Below are 22,200 nucleotides of genomic sequence, written 5' to 3' on the forward strand. Positions count from 1 at the left end.
AGCACCTTCCACCCTACCACTGAGAATAAAGTGAGTTCCCTATTATTTTCCTCATACCTCACTACCTGCCCACTTGACCCTATCCCTTTACATCTAATACTTTCTCTGTCTTCTACCCTCACTCCAGCTCTTACTCACATATTCAACCTATCCCTTACAACCGGTTCATTCCCATCTTCCTTCAAACATGCAAAGGTCACCCCCATCCTCAAAAAACCCTCCCTCGACCCTAATTCTCCTGCAAACTACCGCCCCATATCACTGCTTCCGCTAGCTTCAAAAGTCCTGGAAAAACTAGTCTTCGATCGCTTAACCCACTTCTTGTCCTCCAACTCACTGCTCGACCCCTTGCAATCTGGCTTTCATTCCCAACACTCAACTGAGACTGCCCTCACCAAGGTTACCAATGATCTTCTTTCGGCTAAAAAAAATGGTCACTACTCAATACTTATCTTACTTGATCTGTCTGCTGCCTTTGACACCGTTGACCATCCCCTTCTCCTATGGACTCTCAGCTCCCTTGGGCTCTCTGACACTGCCCTTTTCTGGATCCACTCCTATCTCTCTAATAGGTCCTTTTCTGTCTCCTTTGCTGGCAACTCCTCCTCTCTATTGCCTCTGTCTGTTGGAGTACCTCAAGGCTCTGTTCTGGGTCCTCTACTCTTCTCTATTTATACTTCCTCACTGGGTAAACTTATCATTAGCTATGGCTTCAACTACCACCTCTATGCTGATGATACTCAGATCTACCTATCCACCCCTTCACTCTCTCCTTCTGTCCTTTCTCACATCAGTGTCTGCTTATCTGGCATTTCTTCTTGGATGGCCTCTCACCACTTAAAAATCAATATGTCCAAGACTGAGCTCCTTTTAATCCCCCCCTCTAATTATACCCCGATTCGTAACTTTTCAATCACTGTTGGTGACACCACTATCTCCCCATCACCCCAAGTCCGCTGCCTAGGAGTTACACTTGACATCAATCTGTCCTTCATACCACACATCCAATTGCTCTCTTCCTCCTGTCACAACCACCTACGCAATATCTCCAAAATTCGTCCGTTTCTTAATGCTGAAACTACTAAACAGCTAATTCACTCCCTGGTAATCTCCCGACTTGACTACTGTAATAACCAACTAACTGGCCTCCCTCTCTCCCGCCTCTCCCCTCTTCAATCCATCCTAAATGACTCTGCTAGGCAAATCCACCTCTCCCGATGTTCTGTATCTGCTGCACCTCTCTGCGAGTCCCTTCACTGGCTACCCATCCACAGTAGAATTAAATTCAAAATTCTAATCCTGACCTACAAAGCCCTTACCAATGCAGCCCCCCCCCCACCTGTCCTCACTCATCAACAAATACACTCCAGCCCGCCCCCTAAGATCCAACAATGACCTGCTCCTTGCATCTCCTACTATCACCTCCTCCCATGTTAGGCTACAGGACTTCTCTTGTGCGGCACCAACCATCTGGAATGTACTTCCTAGAGCTGTCAGACTCTCCCCTAACATTTCCTCCTTTAAACGCTCCCTAAAGACCTTTCTATTCAGGGAAGCTTATTACCCAACTCAGTAACAAATTAATTTCACTTGCCTAATTGCTGCCCCCATCTAACTCCACACTAACATCATTCTCACCTTTGCAGTCCCCACCTCATGTTTCTCACCCTCCTACCCATCTAGATTGTAAGTTGCCATGGGAACAGGGCCCTCAATTCTCCCTGTATTTGTTTGTTAAACTTTGTCTGGTGTCTTTTATATTGTATTGTACTGTACTTTTATTTTTGTACCCATGGACATGCTGCAGAATCTGTTGGGGCTTTATAAATAAATAATAATAATAATAATAATAATAATAATAATAATAATAATAATAAGGGGTTAAAGTGAGGGGATGTGGGATGTTTGGAAAAAAAAATGGCACTAAAATTGCCTTTACATTGCTGTCTATGAGTAACAGTTTTTGCTATAAATATATATGTATATGCTTATAAACATATATTTATGTGTTAATATGTGTATATACACATATAGACACATAAATATATATTCAAATATTCATGATCTGTACCACAGTAATATAGTGCCCAGGCTCCACCACTACACACGCCTCTCTACCTAATATCATAATTATGGTGCCCTTGGATGGCAATCCATCTATGTTCACACCACAAACAAATGTAAAGGTACTTATAGGTTCCATTATATTTTTCTGGATTTAGGTATGTGGGAGATTAACTAGAAGCAGTGATAAGGAACAGGCCAAGGTCAGTTACCAGAGTATTTATCAAGAGTAGTCAGGATATTAGTCAGGATTCAGTCAGAGATCAGGAACCAGTAAATCAGTCCATAGGCAGGTCATGAACCAAAGGGAGACACAGATGATTTCTCCAAAGCAGATATCCAGGTGTTAAAAGTCAGGCAGGCAGACAGGAACAAGCAAGATACAAAGTCCAGGAAACAAGTCTAGGTCATTTCAGGAAAGGGAGGTCAGGAACAAGAACTCCAGGAACAACTTCAAATAATAACCAAGTGCTAAATGTTGGTGTACTTTATGGGCCAGTTTCATGTCTGTCATTCAGTGTAAGCAACTAACCCCCTGGTAGAAAGGTAAAGATACTTTCTGTTAAAGATTGTATAAAATCATCCTGTGTTAATATACTATATATGAGTTGTAGCACAGCTTCTATTGAGAACACTATCACTGAGGTATACTCTCATAGAATAATGTGCATTTAGTGTTTGACAGATTGTTCCCAGCATATAATTCAAGTTCAGTAATATGTGCAAAAGTGAGGACAACCATCAATAAAAGTATCAGGATTTCTTAGGTAGGCAAACAATAATATAGGAATGAGTATGAGGTGAAACTTTCCAAATATATATATATGAAAGACGATCTGCCGCAGAAAGCTAACAATATATATGAAAGCTGGGTTTAAGGAGTAACTTCCTAATAAGCATTCCGGAAAGCATTGAGACAAAAGGCCTTTTCACAAAACGAGATAATATGCAATACTATAGAATGGAAGTCAATTTGGTAATATGAGTAATAACCAGACTAGGAGAGTAAAAAGTACCTTGTACGCTGAGAGTGCGGTTGGTAGTGACACAAACACTTCCGGGTTCTGTGTGCTGTGGATGCAGGATGGAATGAGACACGCACTAGTTAGAATGGTAAGTGGCGTGTGACGTCACAAGAGCTCCAACGATAGCGGAACAGCACACAGATTGTAAGTCTTAATGTTAGCGTATAGATAATAAAAATACAACATGAAAGTTCAAACTGTTCAGAGTTGAGTTAAGTAGACAGACTTCCAAAAAAAAAGTTCTATATTATTCTGTATCTTGCCATTTCAGCTAAGACATGCTACATATGCGTATTTCTCCTAAACCAAACCTTGTGTAAAATGCTAACTACATGGTTACATTGCATTCTCTATCTGAGCACTTAAGGTAAGACATGCTACATATCTGCATTGAACTAAAAGTACACATTAGCGGAAAGAGACAATGACATGGTTAAATTGCATGAGCTAATATCTTCCCATTTCAGCTAAGACATGCTACATATGCGTATTTCTCCTAAACCAAACCTTGTGTAAAATGCTAAATACATGGTTACATTGCATTCTCTATCAGAGCATTTAAGGTAAGACATGCTACATATCTGCATTGAACTAAAAGTAGACATTAGCGGAAAGAGACAATGACATGGTTAAATTGCATGAGCTAATATCTTCCCATTTCAGCTAAGACATGCTACATATGCGTATTTCTCCTAAACCAAACCTTGTGTAAAATGCTAAATACATGGTTACATTGCATTCTCTATCAGAGCATTTAAGGTAAGACATGCTACATATCTGCATTGAACTAAAAGTAGACATTAGCGGAAAGAGACAATGACATGGTTAAATTGCATGAGCTAATATCTTCCCATTTCAGCTAAGACATGCTACATATGCGTATTTCTCCTAAACCAAACCTTGTGTAAAATGCTAAATACATGGTTACATTGCATTCTCTATCAGAGCATTTAAGGTAAGACATGCTACATATCTGCATTGAACTAAAAGTAGACATTAGCGGAAAGAGACAATGACATGGTTAAATTGCATGAGCTAATATCTTCCCATTTCAGCTAAGACATGCTACATATGCGTATTTCTCCTAAACCAAACCTTGTGTAAAATGCTAAATACATGGTTACATTGCATTCTCTATCAGAGCATTTAAGGTAAGACATGCTACATATCTGCATTGAACTAAAAGTAGACATTAGCGGAAAGAGACAATGACATGGTTAAATTGCATGAGCTAATATCTTCCCATTTCAGCTAAGACATGCTACATATGCGTATTTCTCCTAAACCAAACCTTGTGTAAAATGCTAAATACATGGTTACATTGCATTCTCTATCAGAGCATTTAAGGTAAGACATGCTACATATCTGCATTGAACTAAAAGTAGACATTAGCGGAAAGAGACAATGACATGGTTAAATTGCATGAGCTAATATCTTCCCATTTCAGCTAAGACATGCTACATATGCGTATTTCTCCTAAACCAAACCTTGTGTAAAATGCTAACTACATGGTTACATTGCATTCTCTATCAGAGCATTTAAGGTAAGACATGCTACATATCTGCATTGAACTAAAAGTAGACATTAGCGGAAAGAGACAATGACATGGTTAAATTGCATGAGCTAATATCTTCCCATTTCAGCTAAGACATGCTACATATGCGTATTTCTCCAAAAAAAAAACATTGTGTAAAATGCTAAATACATGGTTACATTGCATTCTCTGAGCATTTAAGGTATGACATGCTACATATCTGCATTTAAATAAAAGTAGACATTAGCGTCGGTAAATAACAAATGGTTAAATTGCATCCTATAGATGAACATGACGCTAACATTTTAAAACTACAGTGGCAATTGTCAAACTAATTAACCATGTTGTGCACAAATACTCACCAACGAGATAACCAGGGGGCATTTGTCTTTCCTCAAACTGTCTCCACAGGGACGACAGAGAGAGGATGCGGGCATCATGACAAGCACCTGCAAAATTCGCACACACATGCATAATCCTCATCCGTGCGTCACAAACATACTGCACGTTGAGGCTATGAAAAAGTTTGCGATTTCTGAAGGGCAAGTCATCAATTGGAGCATGCAGCGCAATGTGGGTACAATCAATGGCTCCCAAGACATTGGGCAATTGAGCAATATCAAAGAATTCCCGCTTCAGGCGCCTCCAATCACCATCATTTTGTGGGAATCCTATGTATTGCTTACTGATACGTACCATGGCGTCCAGAAAGTTATCAAACACCACAGAGAATGTACCTTGAGCCAGGCCATGCATGTACAGTTCTCCGGATTGAAAACTCCCGGAGGCCAGGACGTAAAGACAACTTAGCATCTTACTCATGCCGGGAACAGCAGTCCTTATTTGTATACGTGGCTCCAAATGAGGTTTAAGAAGCTCGTAAAGGCCAATGAGCTGTTCGCGATCGAGCCGATACTTATCAAAAACCTCAAAGTCACTCATGTTTTCCAAGGTGGGTCTCACCCTGTAGACACGAGGACCTCGAACCAGACGACCCCTTCGTCTCGGTCTGAGCCGCCGAGGCTGCCTGATTCGACCAACAGCTAGTTCGCCAATAGCAGCACCAGCAGTGTCTACCATGTCATCGTCATCCATCTTTCAAAACAGCGTAACAAGGTAAGCACTTGATCTGATGTGGATCACAAGTGATGCATTGGCCATGTTGTTTGGGGGATTTATAGTACAATTAGTCCAATGGTAGTGAGTTTGTAATGATTGCTGATTGTATTCACCTGTTTGTATGTGAGCGGCGCGAATGCTTTCACAGTGGGCGTTTTTTTTTTTTGGGAGGAAATGTTGTTTTCACCCAATGAATCTCAATGTGAAAGTGTCAAATATCACACATACAGTGCATGTTTGTAATGTTTGTTCATATGCGTAATCAATATTTATTAAACGCGATCTTATAGTAACAAGCACACGTCCAGGCTAACATGAATGAAAGTGTATAGTTGTGTATAATGTGCATCGAATGTGATCGATCAATTTTTATGCAATATTGTTTGTAAACGATAAAGTAACATCTGCCATCTGTAGTATTGTATATATAAGTGATTGCCGAGCTGTCAATATTGTACGCGTCCCTTTAAAATCGCAATAATAATTCCGAACTTCCCGTCTGCCATCTGTAGTATTGTATATATAAGTGATTGCCGAGCAGTCAATATTGTACGCGTCCCTTTAAAATCGCAATAATAATTCAGAACTTCCCGTCTGCCATCTGTAGTATTGTATATATAATTGATTGCCGAGATGTCAATATTGTATGCGTCCCATTCAAATCGCACTAATACTGAATAACTTCCGGCTGTCATCTGTAGTATTGTATATATAAGTGATTGCCGAGCTGTCAATATTGTATGCGTCCCTTTCAAATCGCAATAATAATTCCGAACTTCCCGTCTGCCATCTGTAGTATTGTATATATAAGTGATTGCCGAGCTGTCAATATTGTATGCGTCCCTTTCAAATCGCCATAAAAAATCAGAACTTCCGGCTGTCATCTGTAGTATTGTGTATATAAGTGATTGCCGAGATGTCAATATTGTATGCGTCCCATTAAAATCTCACTAATACTGAATAACTTCCGGCTGTCATCTGTAGTATTGTATATATAAGTGATTGCCGAGATGTCAATATTGTATGCGTCCCATTAAAATCTCACTAATACTGAATAACTTCCGGCTGTCATCTGTAGTATTGTATATATAAGTGATTGCCGAGATGTCAATATTGTATGCGTCCCATTAAAATGGCACTAATACTGAATAACTTCCGGCTGTCATCTGTAGTATTGTATATATAAGTGATTGCCGAGCTGTCAATATTGTATGCGTCCCATAAAAATGGCACTAATACTGAATAACTTCCGGATGCCATCTGTAGTATTATATATATAAGTGATTTGCGATCTGACAATATTTCTTAATTGTCCCATTGAAATTTCAATAATAATGCTGTTCCAAACTGTTGTTTATGTATATGTTGTATTGTAGTATTGAGTGTTAAAGTTCCTAAAGGGGCGGTACAGTGGTGAATCTGTGATGTGTATGGTTGAATCTTCTAATGACGTCATGATATTATTAACCTGCCTATGTAGTTGTGAAATCCTCATTGTGTTGTTGTATTGTGCTACATTGTTATTGTGTGCTGAATAAAATCTAAATGTGTGCTTTGTGGTTGCGTGATGGGTGATGCGTGTTATGTACATGTACGTATATATTGTGATTGTGTCCCACATATGCTGACTTCTATATAGCGGTGTGGCATTGTTGTTCCTTCCCATAAAGTGACATTTGTAATCTGGTGTAATGATGTTCTTGTTGTACGTAATTCCTAATGGTTTCTGGTGATGGAATCATGATGTTAAAAGTACAGTAAAATCCATATGTTGTGTTTTGTGATTCCTATAGAGAATGTAATGTGTTTTTCCCCCATCATTTGAATGCACATGTATGAGTGAATGTTAAAAGTAATATATGTGCATCCATGAGTGATCATGTGTTAAGCCTATGTAGATATGCTGTTGATGCAAGCATATGAGTTGAATAACTGAAATGCAATAATAAAGGTAAATGAGAGGTGTTTCCCATTGTGTACTGTTTGTGAATCCAGAAATGTTTACTGAATTTTTTTTAAAGTTTAAATGTCATTTTATTTAAATAATAATGTGTTACTAGTGATGTGGATTTGTAGTTGATGTAATCTAAAAGTGTGAAACAATTTAATGGTGTTGTGAATATTCAATAATTAAAATCCATAAATCCACCATAGGGAATGGTTTTCCTCGTAAAGTGAGTGACGTCATGAGCTTGTGTGAAAAAGTAACTAAATCGTGTTCTTTTTGTAATAAATAAATATTTTGTGTATGTCATGTGGTGTATATTGTTTGTATGCATCGATGAGTGTATTTTGTGATAATGTTATTAGTTAGATGTAGGTATATGAGGGTCTTTTCCCGTGTGTCAATGTAAGTCAATTGGAAAATGGATTTGTGTTGTTTTTTTTCAAACACCCGAGATCTCGCAACTTTAATCCTTTGTATTTTGATGAAAAATTATTAAATATGAAAAATAAACATAGTGTAGTGTTTGTATGAGTGTAAGTGTACTTTGTGTAATATTTTTAATTTGATTCGTTGAATTTTTTTTTGTCGGTATATGTTTACTACTGGGTCTGAGGTGTCGGTAGAAATTTCAGCGTTAGGTGATTTTGGAGTGTCGGTAAATAAACTCTAAATACCGGAGTCCGTAAGAAACCCGCGTTAGGAGCCTCTAACGCTGGTTTTCAGGGCTAACGCCGAACTCTAAATCTAGGCCTTAGTATTATGTAAGCAACTAACCCCCTGGTAGAAAGGTAAAGATACTTTCTGTTAAAGATTGTATAAAATCATCCTGTGTTAATATACTATATATGAGTTGTAGCACAGCTTCTATTGAGAACACTATCACTGAGATATACTCTCATAGAATAATGTGCATTTAGTGTTTGACAGATTGTTCCCAGCATATAATTCAAGTTCAGTAATATGTGCAAAAGTGAGGACAACCATCAATAAAAGTATCAGGATTTCTTAGGTAGGCAAACAATAATATAGGAATGAGTATGAGGTGAAACTTTCCAAATATATATATATGAAAGACGATCTGCCACAGAAAGCTAACAATATATATGAAAGCTGGGTTTAAGGAGTAACTTCCTAATAAGCATTCCGGAAAGCATTGAGACAAAAGGCCTTTTCACAAAATGAGATAATATGCAATACTATAGAATGGAAGTCAATTTGGTAATATGAGTAATAACCAGACTAGGAGAGTAAAAAGTACCTTGTACGCTGAGAGTGCGGTTGGTAGTGACACAAACACTTCCGGGTTCTGTGTGCTGTGGATGCAGGATGGAATGAGACACGCACTAGTTAGAATGGTAAGTGGCGTGTGACGTCACAAGAGCTCCAACGATAGCGGAACAGCACACAGATTGTAAGTCTTAATATTAGCGTATAGATAATAAAAATACAACATGAAAGTTCAAACTGTTCAGAGTTGAGTTAAGTAGACAGACTTCACTAACAAATAAAACTGTGGCTTGAAATGCAGGTGAGATTATGATATTCCGTGGTACACAGGCTGCCTTAAGTAGGTTTAAATACTTGCCAAATCACTGGATGTTCTTGTCAGTATTTTTAGTTGCAGCAGACAGGTAGGAGCTAAGTGAAATCCTTCCACAATGGCACTGAAAGGAAGCAGAAATCTAGGAATAGTAGAGATTGAATTTAAGTAGGATATCACAATGAATTGCAAGGCTCAGTGTTACTCCAAAGGTGAATAACAAAATACTAAGCAAGGAGTGCTTAGTGTGCAGGTGTTTTATGGGAGTAACTAGTTTGTGATTGGATGAACAATAATTAAAGGAACAGTATACCCTAAAACCCTGACATGACTCCCCCCTCAAACAAGCTGATCCTCAGCTTGCAGTCTGGGACGATCCGGAAATCTCCTGTGGAACTGGGATACCAGACGAGGTGCGTTAAGATTGGATGCGGGTTCCCAAGTATCATCCTCATCTGAATAACCCTTCTATCTAATCAGATATTCCAAAACTCCCCTAGAATATCTGGAATCGATTACGTCCTTCACCTCATACACATCTGAGTCTTGAGTGGATGCAATTGGCAGAAATGGAGGGGTTGAGGTTCTTGTGGGTACGTAGGGCTTGAGGAGAGAAACATGAAAAGTTGAGTGTACTTTCATAGAAGGTGGTAACTCTAGGGTGACTGCATTCCTATTGATTACTTTAATAATGGAAAAAGGTCCACAAAGTTTTTGTGTCATTTTCCTACTAGGTAGATGTAACTTCAAGTTTTCGTTGACAACCAAACCTGGTCACCGATTTGGTATGAGGGTGGTTCTCTATGCCGCAAATCGTAATAGTGTTTTTGGTTTTTCTGAGCTTTAGTAATATTTTCTTTGATAACCCGAAAATTGTCTAAAAGTGCATTATTCAATTCGTCAACCAAAGGGGAATTTGAAGGAGTTGAACTAACTGAAGCGATGGTTGGATGGTATCCATAGTTAGCAAAAAACGGAGATAGTTTTGTGGATGAATTGGTTAGGTTGTTATAAGAGAATTCCGCGAAAAGGAAGATAAGTTATCCAGTTTTCCTGCTGGTAGGAACAGAAACAGAGTAAATACTCATCTAACCATTGGTTAATTCTCTCAACTTGTCCGTTTGCTTGTGGATGGAATGCTGTTGTATATTGATGGGTTATATTGAAAGATAGGCAGAGACTTTTCCAGAATTTGGATGTGAACTGGGATCCGCGGTCTGATATCAGAGTCATTGGAACTCCATGTAGACGAATCACATGTTGTATGAAAAGTTTAGCTGTTTCTGATGAAGTGGGAAGTTTATGGAATGGAATAAAATGTGCCATCTTGGTGAAACTGTCAACTACTACCATTATAGTGGTATGATTTTTTGATGGCGGTAAATCTACTATGAAATCGACTCCTATTTGTTCCAGGGCCTGTCAGAAGCTGGGATAGATAGTAAAAGTCTGTAGGGTAATTTTCGTTCTGTTTTGCAGGTTTGACAGGTGACACAACCTTTTTTGTAATTTGATACAGTTTCCATCATCTGAGGCCACCAGTATGTCCTCGTTATAAGTTCCATAGTGCGTGATTCACCTGGATGTCCAGCTAAAGGTGAATCATGATGTTGTTGGAGTATGTGGTGTCTCAAATCTTTAGGAACATAAATCATATTCTTGTAATAGTATAAACCTTCTTTCTGGTCCAAAGGGACCTTGGAGTCAGTTGGTGGTATGTTTGAAGACTTCTTAATATCTGCAAGGAATTCTGTAGTTAGTCCAATGAAACGTTGATTGGGAATAATAGACGTAGGATTTTCATTTGGAATGGGTATTGTGAACTGTCGTGAGAGAGCATCAGCTTTTCCGTTTTTATTTGCTGGACGGTATAAAATCTGGAAATCGAATCTTGCGAAGTATAAACTCCACCTTACCTGTCTGTCTGAGAGAGTTTTGTTATTTTGAAGGTATTGCAGGTTTTTGTGGTCTGTGTAAATTATGAAGGGCTTCTTTGCACCTTCTAGGAGGTGTCTCCAAAATTCCAGTGATTTACGAATGGCGAGTAATTCTTTGTCTCCAATTGCGTAATTCCTTTCTGCTGATGTCATACTCTTGGAAAAATAGGAGATTGGATGTAAGGGATCTTTAGATGTTTTCTGTTGTGAAAGAACTGCTCCAATCGTAAAGTCAGAAGAATCTACTTCAAGAACGTATTGAAGGTCTACATTCAGAAATTTCAGTATGGGAGCTTCTGTGAAAGCTTGTTTAAGGAAATCAAATACTCTAGAATGAGTATTGTTCCAATGAAATTGTTGTGTTGAGCCGGTGAGTTGTGTGAGTGGTCTCACAATTGAAGAAAAATTCTTTATAAATTTTCTGTAATAATTGGCGAAACCTAAGAACCTTTGTAGTGACTTTTTATCCATAGGTTTTGGCCAATTTTTTACTGACTCAACCTTCTCAGTTTGCATTTGGATACCGTCAGGTGAGATAGTGTACCCTAGAAATGAAATAGTGGTGTTGTGGAAAGAACATTTTTCTAGTTTGGCATATAATTTGTGCGTTTTTAAATGTGCTAACACCCAGCGGACATGTTTAATATGTTCTGTTAAGTTGTTAGAGTAGATTAGTATGTCGTCTAAATACACTACTAAACATATGTCAAGTAAATCACGGAAAATATCATTAATGAAGTGTTGAAACGTTGTGGGGGCATTGCAAAGGCCGAATGGCATCACAAGGTACTCAAATAGACCATACCTAGTTCTGAATGCTGTGAGCCATTCGTCGCCTTCTCTTATACGTATAAGATTGTATGCCCCACGCAAGTCCAACTTTGTAAAAATCGTAGCGTTACTTAATCTTTCGATTAATTCCGGAATAAGGGGTAGTGGATAACGATTTTTTACTGTCCGTTTATTAAGCTCCCGATAATCAATTATCAGCCTAAGGGATGAATCTTTGTTGGTTACAAAGAACATTCCGGCTGCTGTGCTTGAAGAAGATGGTCTGATGAAGCCTTTCCTTAAATTTTCTTGTAAGTACTGCTTTAAATGAATTAATTCTGGTTTACTCAAAGGGTATAAATGACCGACAGGTAATGTTGCACCAGGAATAAGTTCAATAGGGCAATCATATACTCTGTGGGGAGGAACGGTTTCAGCCTCAATCTTACTGAAAACCTCAATGAAGTCTTGGTATGGTTCAGGTATTTGTATTTGTTCTGAGTCTGTGTGTAGTAGTACAGGATGTGGATAACATGTGTTTTCACAATAAGAAGATTGGAAGTTAACGGTTAAATTAGTCCAATCAATATGAGGGTTGTGTGTTTGTAACCAATATAATCCTAGAACAATTGGGAAATGTGGTGATGGTATTAAATCAAATGTTAAATATTCGGTGTGACCATCCTCAGTGGTGACTAGTAGAGGAATTGTATTATGTGTGATGGGACCATTTGATATCACTGAGCCATCAATAACTTTAAGTGAGACTGGTTTTTGTTTTAACACAATAGGTATTTTATTTTGTTGTACAGTAGAATTATCGATGAAGTTGCCAAAGGCTCCAGAGTCAACAATGGCGGAAGTAGACAGTCTCCTAAGGTCCCACTGTAAAAGGAGAGATAAATTGCAGTAAGATATAGGTTTATCTGAACTTTGAGTATTGTTAATATGGGTAAACTTACTCTTTTTATTTTTTCGTAATATAGGACAGTCCGTTACTATATGACTGGGATTTGCACAATACATGAAAAGGTGATTGTTCCTTCTCCTTATCCTTTCTTCAGGAGAGAGAGGTCCTCGTATGACCCCAATTTCCATAGGGGTAACTTGCTCTGTGTGAGGAGGTTTTATGTGAGAATATGAGGAGGTACTGGTTTTAAATGTTGATTCAGAATGTCCACGTTCAGCCTTGCGTTCTCTGAGCCTGCGGTCGATTTGAGTAGCCACCTTCATTAAGGCATCCAGGGTACTTGGAAGCTCAATACGAGCTAGCTCATCCCTAACAGGGTCAGACAAACCTAGTCTAAACTGGTTTCTGAGGGAGACCAGGGTCCATGCTGAATCAGAAGTGTATAACTTGAATTCAGTGATATACTCTTCCACTGACTTTTTCCCTTGTTTTAGGTTGCTCATTTTCTCTTCCGCTGTTAACTGAATGTCAATGTCTCTATATAGCTCATCCATAGCTAGAAAGAAATCTGCCAGAGAATTTAGTAAAGGGTCATTTGTTTCACACAAATGATCTGCCCAGATTCTAGGTTCAGATCTTAGGAATGAAATTGTAGACAAAACCCTAACCCTATCAGTGGGGTAAGTTTTGGGTTTTAGATTGTACAGCAGATAGCATGCGTTCTTAAACTGCCTATAGTTTTTTCTATCACCATGAAACAAATCTGGCAAGCTTATCTGTGGTTCAGAACTGGGGGTTTGTTGTTCTTTTACCTCCTTAATCAGTTCCCTAAGAACCAGATTTTCAACTTGTAAGTCCAGGATAGCCTGCCCCATTTTGTCTACCTTTTGACTTAGGTTATAGACTACTTGGGGAATTTCAGCAGGATTCATTTCTTTTTAAAGGCTTAGTATTATGTAAGCAACTAACCCCCTGGTAGAAAGGTAAAGATACTTTCTGTTAAAGATTGTATAAAATCATCCTGTGTTAATATACTATATATGAGTTGTAGCACAGCTTCTATTGAGAACACTATCACTGAGGTATACTCTCATAGAATAATGTGCATTTAGTGTTTGACAGATTGTTCCCAGCATATAATTCAAGTTCAGTAATATGTGCAAAAGTGAGGACAACCATCAATAAAAGTATCAGGATTTCTTAGGTAGGCAAGCAATAATATAGGAATGAGTATGAGGTGAAACTTTCCAAATATATATATGAAAGACGATCTGCCACAGAAAGCTAACAATATATATGAAAGCTGGGTTTAAGGAGTAACTTCCTAATAAGCATTCCAGAAAGCATTGAGACAAAAGGCCTTTTCACAAAACGAGATAATATGCAATACTATAGAATGGAAGTCAATTTGGTAATATGAGTAATAACCAGACTAGGAGAGTAAAAAGTACCTTGTACGCTGAGAGTGCAGTTGGTAGTGACACAAACACTTCCGGGTTCTGTGTGCTGTGGATGCAGGATGGAATGAGACATGCACTAGTTAGAATGGTAAGTGGCGTGTGACGTCACAAGAGCTCTAACGATAGCGGAACAGCACACAGATTGTAAGTCTTAATGTTAGCGTATAGATAATAAAAATACAACATGAAAGTTCAAACTGTTCAGAGTTGAGTTAAGTAGACAGGCTTCACTTACAAATAAAACTGTGGCTTGAAATGCAGGTGAGATTATGATATTCCGTGGTACACAGACTGCCTTAAGTAGGTTTAAATACTTGCCAAATCACTGGATGTTCTTGTCAGTATTTTTAGTTGCAGCAGACAGGTAGGAGCTGGGTGAAATCCTTCCACAATGGCACTGAAAGGAAGCAGAAATCTAGGAATAGTAGAGATTGAATTTAAGTAGGATATCGCAATGAATTGCAAGGCTCAGTGTTACTCCAAAGGTGAATAACAAAATACTAAGCAAGGAGTGCTTAGTGTGCAGGTGTTTTATGGGAGTAACTAGTTTGTGATTGGATGAACAATAATTAAAGGAACAGTATACCCTAAAACCCTGACATTCAGATAACAAATTGTGCAGGTTACAACACTGGACTGCACTTTGTTTAATGCTCCTGTAGCTGAGAACAACTCCAACTTTCCTTCGTCCTAGTTCCTAAATATCTCTATAATCTGCTCTATGACTGACATCTCTGCTCTTAGTGCACCTTGCAATCTTTATAGTGCTGAGTAGGTATAAAAGGTCACTATGAACTATCCTTTAACTGATTGTAACTAATTGATTATTCTGCAAAGATTATGTTTGTGAACAAATGTCCCTTTAAATTGGCATGCCCCTTTAACTGAGGAGGTATAAAAGGTCACTATAAACTATCCTTTACTGAGTTTGAAAAATATTTTGGAAACGCGTTGCTCATTTCAACTTTGGCCTTGCGTAGTGAAGCACACTTGTGGATCATCCTGCAGTAACAGACTGCTCTGTTGTTGGAGATTTTTTCACAGGCTTAAAAGTTTGACCGTATCATTGCTAGAGGTGTAGGAGCTACCTGATAAGCAAGAAAGGGGATCAGTTGCTGTGAATTTCTACACACAAGAGAAGTCATGGCTGCAACAGAAGTATCTTACACCCTGACCACATCTACACTGGATTGCTTACACTGAGATGTAAATGTGTGAATTTATCAGTTTGCTGTGATACTGCATAAAGGAGATTTTTTTCCCTCCCTGCATTAGGATCTTGGGGGCTCACCTTTGGCGCACACCCAGGACTGCTCTTTCTTCAGTTTGCACCTGGACTTCCATTTCTCAAACAATCTGTGCTATTTTGTTTGTATTTATTTTGTTTGTATCTATTACAAATACTACAAGATTTTAAATGTATATGGGATGAGTTTGATGTGCACATGTATTTAATGTTTTAATTTGGTTTTTTTTATTATGATGTTGGATTAGTAAAATACATTTTTATCAGACTCCAGGATAAACTAATTTTTTAATAAACCACTTTCAAACTTATATTTTAGCATTGAGCAAACAGGATTTATTTGTTTAATTTAATTCCACTGTTTAATTTGATTCCACTTTTTAGGTGTTCTGTTTGTTTATATGTTATTTCTGTGCGCTGGTATCTTTAATTATTTAATCTTTATAGTGCTACAGGCTTTGGTGCCTGACAAAGAAGCACAATTACCACCATCACACAGTAGAAGCCTCACAGAACAGTGTCCTACTGCTTTCCATCAACCCCTATTAAAATGCCCCGCATCTATGATGATAGCCATGTCAAAAATTTTGGATCGCACGTCCGCTTCATTGATGATCTCTTATTCATATAGCAGGGTACAGAACTGGAGGCTAATCTATTTGTGGACTATTTGAATAATTACAAATTTACATATAAAAAATTATTATATAAAAAAAGAAGCTATGATATAAAATCAACGCTTAAAGTATGACACAGGTTGCACCAGAGCTAAAGAAATTACTTTTATTTTTGTGTATATATCACATGTGCACTTCTGGATGTTTAAGATTAATTACTTATACCAATAATATTGTGTATCAACCTAGCAGATTGCAACAAAGTATCAACAGATAACAGCAATTGCTGCTAGTAAAAACAAGGTAAAAGATTGAAAAACATTCATATGCATAAACACATACAGGGTTAGAATCATTGCTACAGAGAGCACATATTGCCACAGCACGCTCCCAAAGTAGCAAACATATGATGAAGCCCTAAGCCAGCCCAGTTGTGGGAGTGGCGAAATGCGTCATTCTGGCATCACTCTGGTGTAATGTTTGATTAACCACAAGCTGCAAGGCTTTAATGAAACCTACAAGAAGCTGCACACACAGATAAGTGATCCAGGCTTAACCGGAAGGGATGAAAACGTCAACTGTATGGTCAGTGATTATAAGGTATCCTCTTCTCATTACAGCGGATGAGCTGTAAGCATACAAGTGGAAGCAGCATTGTCTGTATTGTTTTGCAAAATAAAGGAAAGTCCTGTTTACACTGACTCTTTAAAGTTGCAGTAACCCTGTGTAACCATATAAGCATTTGACTGAGTGCATTGCCATAGTTTTGGAGGATTCTGGAGCGTGTTGTTAACACTAAGGGGCCAATTTACCAAAGTGCAAGCGGACATGATACCATGTAGCATATCATGTCCGCCGGACATCGATAAATGCCAACAGCATACACTGTTGGCATTTATCATTGCACAAGCAGTTCTAGCGAACTGCTTGTGCAATGCCGCCCCCTGCAGATTCATGACCAATCGGCCACTAGCAGGGGGTGTCAATCAGCCTGATTGTATAGGATCAGGTGGATTGAAGACCGCAGCCTCAGAGGCAGGTGGACAAGTTATGGAGCAGCAGTCTTTAGACCGCTGATTCATAACTACTGTTTCCATTCGAAGCTTGATAATTCGACCCCTAAGTGCCCAGTGACTCTGAGTGGACTGATATGTTTGCTACTTTGGGAGCGTGCTGTGGCACTATGTGCTCTCTGTAGCAATGATTCTAACCCTCTATGTTTTTATGCATATGAATGTGTTTCAAGCTTTTACCTTGTTTTTACGAGCAGCGATTGCTGTTATCTGTTGATACTTTGTTGCAATCTGCTAGGTTGATACACAATATTATTGGTATAAGTAATTAATCTTAAACATCTAGAAGTGCACACATTATATATACACAAAAATAAAAGTAATTTCTTTAACTCTGGTGCAACCTGTGTCATACTTTAAGCGTTGATTTTATATCATAGCTTCTTTTCTTATATAATATTTTTTATATGATTTTTTAAGACTGTTGGTACATTGATATAAATAAACCTTTAAAATTCCAATTTTGGGTGCGACCCCTCCTCTCTGTTTTCATTGCTTAAATTTACATAGGAGCACCATTGTTCTAAAATAAAATATCTACATGTGTTATTAGAGGTATTTTAGAGAAGGGCACTATTGAGATTGAGATATATCACAAAGAGATTACTGAAAAAACAATATTGTGAAATAACTCTTGCCATCCTCATCATTTAAAGAAGTCTATACCACGTGGTCGCGGTAGCAATAACCAGCCACTTGTAATGGCTGGTTAATTATTGCGCTGCCATTTGTGGTCACGTGATAATTTAGTGTTCCGCTTGTAATCGAACCCATAATTAGAAAACATTGTAACAGAAAATTGCTCATATGTGGCCAAAAAAGCCCCCACTATAGGTGATAAGTTGATCACTTATGTCTATGGCCAAAAATATATGAACCATAAGAAATGTTGGTTGGACAGAAAAAGCACCTATAAGCATGGAAGAAAGCTATATTTATGACATGACTATATGGTAGGTAATAACTTTAAATCCAATCAGACAGGAACTAATTTTAATATGAAATTTAAAGTTGACTATGTCAAAATATATTGTCTTCTTGATCACAAGCCATATGCTAAAGGGTCACATAAGGTAACACTTAGCAGATCCCCAAAACCCTCAATAGCGAGACATGTTGCTCAACATTAGAATAATAGTGAAAAAATGTTCACTATTATATTAAAAGTACAAATAATAGATTATGTTCCAGCAAGCAAAAAAGGAGGTGACACGTTTGGCAGATTGTTGTAAACGTAGGCTTATTGGCATAAATACCCGCTGGGATTTTGATTTGTTGCAGGGATTAATTTCCGCATAGCTAGCAACAAGTAAATTTAAACATGACTTGATGATTGTTGTGTTATGTAAGGATTACACATTGTAACTCATTTATGTGCTTGTAATGTGAACATCTGTTACTTTTAATTTGTAAATATTGTTTATTTTCTATATTGTTCACTAATATACCTTTTCCTTTGGCCAAAATGTAGTCCACCTTATAACATAGTGGTGAGGTACCGGATTTTTGCCTTCTAAAATAATTCTATTTCAGCAAGTAATTAGTTTGAGAAATACACCTACACAACAGGCCAACAATTTATGTTACAATACATTGTAACATAAATTGTTGGATGGGTTGTAGCAACCATTCCTATTGGTCTTTTGTTTTGATATGTCATTTTTGGTTTACAAAGATTTATAAAAAGAAAGGGTTTAAATTCAGATTGTTTATGTGAGAAAGCATCTTTGAGAAAGCTGCCTAGCGAAATGCGTCAGGTGGCATGTTTCACCTGAGGTTAACATTGCTATGAATGCACAGTGAGTGACTTTTTAAATTTAATATAAACAAAGAAATTATTTTATACTTCACAAAATAAACATTGTATTTAAAGGTTTTTTGCCAAATATGTTTCCCAGAACAATGAGAGATGTTGACCTCTGAATCGAGCCAAACAAGGGAATCTAATCAGGATGATAAAGAAAATGTACACAGCATATGTCTCTAAACACATCATTTCTTTAGATTGAAGAAGAGTCTATCACTTTGAAACTAATACATGAACTGCCTGACTCACTGCTGCAAAACTTATGTCTCTGAACCCTAAACCTATAGACTGTGAGCTCTCCGGAGCAAGGCCCTCTTCCTCCTGTACTAAATCTGTTTAGTTTTGTTATGTTTTGTATTTTATCACAGATCTTTGTCATTGTATAACCCTATTATTGTACCCAGCGCTACGGAATTTGGCGGCGCTTTACAAATAAATAATAATACTAATATAAATGGACTAAAACAGGCAAACACCCCATATAACAAGCTGTTTGGTTGCAAGCATTGTTTGAACCTCTGGCAGTCTTACCTGTGAAAAGTTTCACTACACTGGCATACCTCATTTTATTGTGCTACACTTTATTGAGCTTTTTCAACAAATTGAAGGTTTGTGCATGGTTGAGAAACTCTATAGGAGCCATTTTTAAATCAAATATACACATATAAACACATAAATACACATGTAAACACATACTTTATTGAGCTTTGTAGATATTGCTTTTTCAACAAATTGAAGGTTTGTACATGGTTGAGAAACTCTATAGGAGCCATTTTTAAATCAAATATACACATATAAACACATAAATACACATGTAAACACATACAGTATATACATACAGTATATATACACCACCAGCAAAAAGATTATGAGGCCCATTTATCAAAGGTCTTACGAACTTGATCCGACAGTGTGGATCAGGTCCGCAAGACCTCGCTGAATGCGGAGAGCAATACGCTCTCCGTATTCAGCATTATACCAGCAGCTCACAAGAGCTGCTGGTGCAACCCCGCCCCCTGCAGACTCGCGGCTAATTATCCTCCAGTAGGGGGTGTCAATCAACCCGATCGTACTCGATCGGGTTGAATTGCGGCGATGTCTGTCCGCCTGCTCAGAGCAGGTGGACAGGGTTATGGAACAGCGGTCATTAGACCGCTGCTTCATAACTGCTGTTTCTGGCGAGTCTGAAAACTCGCCAGAAACACGGGCCCACAAGCTCCGTTCGGAGCTTGATAAATGGGCCCCATTGACTCACTGAAGGCTCAGATGATGGTTAGCAGTTTTTAGCAATAAAGTCTATTTTAAATAAAGGTTTGTAGATTATTTTTTTTAGACATAATGCTATTGCACACTTAATAGACCACAGTATAGTGTAAATTTTTAGATGCTCTCGGAAACCAAAAAAAAATGCTTTATTGCTATATTCACTTTAGTGTGGTGGTCTGGAACTGAACCCGCAATATCTCTGAGGTGCGCCAGTATTATGTATTTACTAGCTGTCTGAGCCAAGCTTCTTGAAGGAAAATATTTCTAAAATAGCCTAACACACATACGGCTAGATTACGAGTTTTGCAGTAAGCTGAAAAAGCAGCATTAACAGGTCCTAACGCTGCTTTTTCACTACCGCTGCTATTACGAGTCTTGCTGGTTTAGGGGCACCGCACACTTTTTTGGCCTTACCACAAACTGACATACATAAAGATTGTAAACCCTTTTTTCTATGGGACTTCCATAGCGCCGGTATTACGAGTTTGTCCTGGGAGGCAAAAAAGTGAGCGGTACAGCCTATACCGACAAGATTCCTAACGCATTCTAAAGTCAGTAGTTTTGAGTTTTAAACTACAACGCTGTAGCATTAAACTCATAACTAAAGTGCTAAAAAGTACACTAAACACCCAAAAACTACCTATTAACCCCTAAACCGAGGCCCTCCCGCATCGCAAACACTAAAATAAAATTATTAACCCCTAATCTGCCTCTCCGGACATCGCCGCCACTAGAATAAACATATTAATCCCTAAACCGCCGCACTCCCGCCTAGCAAACACTAGTTAAATGTTATTAACCCCTAATCTGCCGCCCCTAACATCGCCGCCACCTACATTATAATTATTAACCCCTAATCTGCTGCCCCCAACATTGCCGCCACCTACAGTATATTTATTAAACCCTAATCTGCCATCCCCAATGTCGCAGCAACCTACCTACACTTATTAATCCCTAATCTGCAGCCCCCAACGTCGCAGCCACTATTCTAAATTTATTAACCCCTAAACCTAAGTCTAACCCTAACCCTAACACCCCCTAACTTAAATATAATAAAAATTAATCTAAATAAAACCTACAATTATTATCTAAATTATTCCTATTTAAAACTAAATACTTACCTGTAAAATAAACCCTAAGCTAGATACAATATAACTAATAGTTACATTGTAGCTAGCGTAGGGTTTATTTTTATTTTACAGGCAAGTTTGTATTTATTTTAACTAGGTAGAATAGTTACTAAATAGTTATTAACTATTTAATAACTACCTAGCAAAAATAAATACAAATTTACCTGTAAAATAAAACCTAACCTAAATTACACTAACACCTAACACTACACTACAATTACATCAATTACCTACATTAAATACAATTAAATAAATTAAATTAGCTAAATTACAAAAATAAACCCCCACTAAATTACAGAAAATAAAAAACAAATTACAAGATCTTTAAACTAATTACACCTAATCTAATAGCCCTATCAAAAAAGCCCCCCAAAATAAAAAAAAAACCCTAGCCTAAACTAAACTATCAATAGCCCTTAAAAGGGCCTTTTGCGGGGCATTGCCCCAAAGAAATCAGCTCTTTTACCTGTAAAAAAAAATACAAACAACCCCCCCAACAGTAAAACCCACCACCCACACAACCAACCCCCCAAATAAAAGCCTAACTAAAAAAAACTAAGCTCCCCATTGCCTTGAAAAGGGCACTTGGATGGGCATTGCCCTTAAAAGGGCATTTAGCTCTATTGCAGGCCCAAAGCCCTAACCTAAAAAATAAACCCACCCAATACACCCTTAAAAATTTCCTAACACTAACCCTCCGAAGATTCACTTACCGGGAGAAGTCTTCATCCAAGCGGCAAGATGCCTCAACAA

Source organism: Bombina bombina, chromosome 4 (genome assembly GCF_027579735.1).
Source record: "Bombina bombina isolate aBomBom1 chromosome 4, aBomBom1.pri, whole genome shotgun sequence".
In the NCBI taxonomy this organism is placed as follows: Eukaryota; Metazoa; Chordata; class Amphibia; order Anura; family Bombinatoridae; genus Bombina; species Bombina bombina.